Here is a 6,135-nt window from a genome sequence, read left to right as displayed (position 1 = left end):
AGCATCACTGGCGCGAACGAAGAGCGTCGAATAGCCGAGTTCGAGTGGCGGCACCGGTGTGCCGCCAGCGAAGCCGAGAAGGCAACACGCCACCGAGACCGAAGGGCGCAGTACCGGTGTACTGCCGCCGAGGTCGAAGGGCAGTGCGTCGTCGAGGCCACCCCAGGATGTCCAAGCAAGCTCCACTCGAGTCGCCAAGGACAATGGCCAGCCAGGGATCGAAGCCGAGGTGGAGAGGAAGCAGCAAGAGGCGAGTCCACCCGAAGCAGAAGAAATCCAAGAAGATGCCCCCAAGGAGGAAACGGCGTAGAGACGTCGACACCATCCGACACGGGGAACCCGGGTCCGAGTTCGTGTGTCACGCGGATTCCATGGCAACGGGGAATGGCCACTTACATAAGTATACAGCGACGCCAAGACCACAAAACTATTGGTCGCAGCAGAAACAAGTACGGGAAAGAAAATCAAGAACCGTGTGCACACCATGCTCGCGACCACGCCGTCGTCGTCGGGGGTCAAGTTACAGCCATGGGGGAGTTGCCGGAGAAGGGCGGCATCACCTGCTCTTCTTCCACCAACGGCCACCGGACAGATCGTCGTCGATTCCGGGAGGACGCTTCCCTCCCCTCTTCCTCTACGAGCTGTCGCCTCCCAGAGCGCGCAGACCTCTCGTGCACCACAGCCACAGGTACATCGACACATGCATGCATAGTAGGAGTAGCAGAGAAGTGTTTCTTGCGCCATGAACTGAGTTCTTGTATCGTTGGCGATTGCTCGCGCAGCCTCCGCCGTTGGATGTTGACGAGGAGAAGATGCTGGCCAACTACGTCCCGGTGTTCGTCATGCTCCCCGTAAGGCCGTAAGAACCGAAGGAGCAAATTCATGTGGTTTTGCAAGCTTTGGTGGCAATGCTTCTCACACGATCGACCGACACCGTAACAGCTAGAAGCGATCACCGCCGAGAACAAGGTGAAGGACGCGGAGGGGCTGAGGCTGAAGCTGCGGCGGCTGAGGGAGGCGGGCGTCGACGGCGTCATGGCGGACGTGTGGTGGGGCATCGTGGAGGGCGCCGGGCCGGGGCGGTACGAGTGGCGCGCGTACAGGGAGCTCTTCCGGTTGGCGCAGGAGGAAGGACTGAAGCTGCAGGTCATCATGTCGTTCCACGCGTGCGGCGGCAACGTCGGCGACGCCGTGAACATCCCGATACCGGCGTGGGTGCGCGACGTCGGCGAGGCGGACCCGGACGTGTACTACACTAGCCCCGGCGGGGCCAGGAACCAGGAGTACCTCACCATCGGCGTGGGCGATCGGCCCTTGTTCCACGGCAGAACCGCCATCCAGGTACAGCACGGCCGCACGACCCTCGCTGTATCAGACTGAAAGCATCTCCAACAGAAGCACTATATAAACGCCGCGCGGTATAAAAACTGTTTTTAGCGTGTGCGGATCCGGTTTGGAATCTCCAGCAGCCGCATAAAAAGTGCGCGCGCGCTGTAACTAATGCAGCACGCGCATCAAAAAGGCATCGCGCGCAGCATATTTAGTGCGCCCGGTCGCGCGGGCTGCAAACTCTGGGCTGCTGCAGATGGCACCGTTGGACTCGCGCGCGTAGCATATTTTGCAGCGCTTGTTGGAGCAAACGTCTTCTAGCGTCTTAAAAAATTTTATTTGCGCGCTGTAAACCAGTTTTTTGGGCGCCGCGCATTGGGCGGCTGTTGGAGATGCTCTGACACAAATTAATCAACCGGTTACTTGTTTGTGAGCCGCTGCAATTCCAGCTCTACGCGGATTTCATGGAGAGCTTCAGAGAGAACATGGCGGGCTTGTTGGAGTGTGGCCTGATCGTGGACACAGAGGTTGGGCTTGGCCCTGCCGGCGAGCTGAGGTACCCATCCTACCCGGAGAGCCAGGGGTGGGCGTTCCCCGGCATCGGGCAGTTCCAAGTACGCTCGAATCCCGAGATATTCAGAACTACTCTAGTACTCTGTCACGGCTGGTTCAAGTTGCTCAAAAAACGAGTCGTTCCTGCAGTGCTACGACAAGTACCTAGAGGAGGATTTCAGAGCGGCAGCGACGGATGCCGGACACCCGGAGTGGGAGCTCCCCGATGACGCCGGGGAGTACAACGACGCCCCTGACGACACGCGCTTCTTCACGGCGGACGGCGCCGGCGCGACGTACCTCACCGAGAAGGGGAGGTTCTTCCTCACATGGTACTCCAGCAAGCTGATCGAGCACGGCGACAGGATCTTGGACGAAGCCAACAGGGTCTTCCTGGGCTGCACCGTCAAGCTCGCCGCAAAGGTACGTCTCGCACTGACATCTGCAGCGAGAAAGAAATTGCTGAAGAAAACGACGAGCCTGATTTTGCAGGTGTCGGGGATACACTGGTGGTACAGGCACCCGAGCCACGCGGCGGAGCTCACCGCCGGGTACTACAACGTCGACGGGCGGGACGGCTACCGGGCGATCGCGCGCATGCTGGCGCGGCACGACGGCGCCGTCCTCAACTTCACCTGCGCGGAGATGCGGAACTCGGAGCAGGCCGAGGAGGCCATGAGCGCCCCGGAGGAGCTCGTCCAGCAGGTGCTGAGCGCCGGGTGGAGGGAGGGGACCGAGGTGGCGTGCGAGAACGCGCTGCCCAGGTACGACCGGCGGGCGTACAACCAGATGCTGAAGAACGCGCGTCCCAACGGCGTCGACCTCGGCGGCGTCCCGGCGCGCCGCCTCGCCGCGGTGACGTACCTCAGGCTCACGGACCAACTCCTGGCCGGGAACAAGTACCGGGCCTTCAAAACCTTCGTCAGGAAAATGCACGCCGATCAGGCAAGCCCAGTTTTAGCGCCTTTGGCGGGCTATGAGCCTGTGACTTCTTACGACGTGCTCTGGGCTGTGTGTTTTTTTGTTTCAGGATTACTGTGCCGATCCGGCCCAGTACCACCGGCCCCTGAAGCCTCTGGAGCGGTCGAGGCCGGCGGTACCCATGGACCAGCTGCTGGACGCGACGTCGCCGGAGGAGCCATACCCGTTCGATCCCGAGACGGACATGAGCGCCGGCGGCGACCTCGCGGAGCTCATCGACTGGGCGTTCGACAAGATCGAATGGATATTCGGTTGAAAATGCCGCTCTTTGTACCCCACCCAGGCAAATCGGGTCGATACACGCACCCTTGCCGTAACTAGTAGGCCAATTAGTAGTACCGGACGTCTCTCAGCAATATGTCCACGAAAAAGAATAATCCATTCGTGGGATACTAATACAAGAAGCATGCATTGTTTTTTTTAGAAAAGACCATCATGACTAGTTTTATTGATTGAAAATAGGAATTACATTGTCCACAAGGTTTGAAACAAGAAAGCCTAAAGGCTCATCCGTCCAACTAAGAAAAATCTTATTACAATAACTGTAGTTTTTTTTTGAGTTGATACAATAACCGTAGTTAGTTAGCACATGCGCTGCTTGGTTACAAGGACGTGGGCAGCACTGAAATTTGACCTTCCTGATCAACGAAGAAAGATCCACACACTTGGTAAAAATAGCAGCTGCTTCATCCCATCATCTAGATTGACCATCACATGATTCTATTACCGTTGTGGAGTCCGACTCTGCTTCAATCTGGGGGAAACCAAGTGAATTTGCAAGAAGCACGCATTGTTTATTGCACGATTTATGTGCTGTCGGGCAAACAAAACAGAAGAACAGAAATGCAACGGTTACGGACTCGCGGGACTGATCAGAACAGCAACGAAATGCGATTCCACGACACACCACCGGTGCATGTGCGCGCGTACGTGCCCGTACCCTGCGTTGCATTCAGTGCATGCATCATGCCCGTCGATCGTAAAGTTTGACAACCACACTGGTCCCACGCAAGAAAAATGGAAAATATATTGCTAAATGTGACTTGTTGTGTAGTGGCCTTTCCAAAATGATTTGACGAAAAGCACGTGAACCCGCCCAGATGGACGGAGCAGCAATGGTACGAGTGGTACCGCGTGACGCCGACCGATGGGGGGTTTTGGAAACGTGCATAAGAGAGAGCAGTAACGGTGGCCGTTGGACGGCTCGCGTCGATCGATTAGTGCGAGATTTTCTAGCGGCGGGGAGGCGCTCCGTCGCAGCGCATCGACGTACGTACTGACATGACATGCCCTGATCCCTTTGGGTAGGTAGCTGATCGATCGGCATCGTGGCCTCCGAGCCTGGGCGGTCGGTGCGGTTGCAAGCCTGGGCCGCATGCCTGGGCAAAGCTGCTGCCTGGTATGTGCCTGAGATTTTTAATTTTCTAGCCTGGTCAGGCAGCCTGGAGAGGTAGCTGTTTGAATTGTGTGCTGGGCCTGGGAGGAATGAACAAACATAAAACTGACAAAGCAGCCCATAACTCATCTATAACCTGCTGGATCAGCGTCAGGCTGATGTTGCCTGCTGTCCAGGCGGATGGAAGGGGACGCCTGGCAGGCTAATCTCATGCCTGGGCGATTCAGGCCAGGCTCGCACCAAAATTCTCAGGACACCAACCAAACGAACTTCAGGCAGACTTCAGGGAAGCTCCAGGCCAGGCATCCCGCGACGTGGAAGCGAACCAAACTAGCCCTAAGCGCTGCGCACGCGACAGAGCTGGCGACTGGTCGATCCACCTTACGCATTTCACGATAACAACGCCTTTTTTTACTGCTTACGCTGTTCGTCAACACGACTACGTGCAAGAGCGCAAGAGACCCCACGATCATTTCTCCTGTTTGCGGTAGCATCATCGATCGGCACCACAGATTACCAGCATCAAAATAATCTTGCAATGTTATGGCCGGCAAACTCACGGTACAGCACAGTGTGTTTTAAGGTTTTGACGGAGAACGACAGATCCCATGCCCTTGCGATTTGTGACCGCGCATGTGCAACGTGCCAGCTAATCCAACTGGAAGCACTGAATGCCCGACAGAGATCATCGAACGCCCGGGTCGAGATGTTGAGAACCGCCGGCCGCATCCAAAAGGCGCGGCGTGGCCTGGGCGGGAGGAGCCCCGGTCTCGCCTTTCAGCAGTTAATGCCCTGTTTGTAATTGCTATGTTCCACAACTCCGCTCCCGGAGCGGATGAAGCTGCAGTTTTTTCGCTTCGCAGATTTTCGGAGTCGGTGGATTGTCGAACAAGGTCTAGGTGTGCACGGAGCATATGGCATAGCAACCTGATGGCAAACATGTACGAGAGCTGCTGATGAATCAATTGCTTAAAAGTACTTCCTCGGTTCTATAATGTAAGATTTTTTTTTCTGAAGAGTAAAAAGCAAAGTTAAAAAAAGCATGCCAACTAAAAAAAGAAGGTAAAAACCATGGATAAACTGAAGTTAAGTTTATCTGAACTCGCAATCAGCACCAGCCGTGATTGTAGCATTCCGGAGTTTTTTTTTTTTTTTTGAATAAGTAGCATACCGGAGTTGCAACATGCTGCAGCAGTGTCAGTGCACGACCAACACGGGGAATAAAATTCGGTTGCGCCCAGTTTCACACACGAAATAGGTACGTACAAACAACAGATGCGGTTCTTTGGGTAGCCGTAAGATAGTCACCTGAGCAGAGAAGATCGGTCTATTTGTGTAACCGTCTGACGGAGTGTTAGTCTTTTTGGAAACGGGGTGTTGATATTTTCGTTTGATGATACAAAGTTCATCGAAAGTACATTATGTGTGATGGTACACGGTCACATGTCAATACATTTTCTTTTGTTTTAAAGAAACACAATTTTATTATAAAAGTTAACCAAAGGTACAAAGCACTCTAAACATAATTAAAAAAATACATCAAGGTGGACCACCGAACGACCACTACCACTGTCGTACCGAGCCGTTAACACACCATTGTAGCTGCCCCACACCTGAGCCGGCCTAACCTTATTAATGATAACTGAAAAGTCTTCGTGCACATGTCCTTGAAGATCAACGCCCTAAAGCCATTGTCGTGACTGTTGAATCGACCACACCAGATACTGCCGCGCACTTATGACGAGAAAACCTAACAGCCAAGAGATTGTAGGAATCTACACTCGAGTTCCATCGACTCCGTCATGACAGATGAATTCAAGGATCAAAACCCAAAAGACCAATTCAAAGATGAAGCGCTGCCATTTGCTCAGGCCTCG

The 6,135-nt window shown here is 54.5% G+C and overlaps 1 pseudogene; it reads left to right on the top strand.

The window, feature by feature from the left end:
* Positions 1 to 357: 357 nt before the first annotated feature.
* LOC119354251 lies at positions 358 to 3,352 on the top strand (annotated as a pseudogene).
* Positions 3,353 to 6,135: the final 2,783 nt, after the last annotated feature.

The sequence above is a fragment of the Triticum dicoccoides genome, chromosome 2A (assembly GCF_002162155.2).
Source record: "Triticum dicoccoides isolate Atlit2015 ecotype Zavitan chromosome 2A, WEW_v2.0, whole genome shotgun sequence".
In the NCBI taxonomy this organism is placed as follows: domain Eukaryota; kingdom Viridiplantae; phylum Streptophyta; class Magnoliopsida; order Poales; family Poaceae; genus Triticum; species Triticum dicoccoides.
This window is presented reverse-complemented; position numbering and strand designations above follow the sequence as displayed.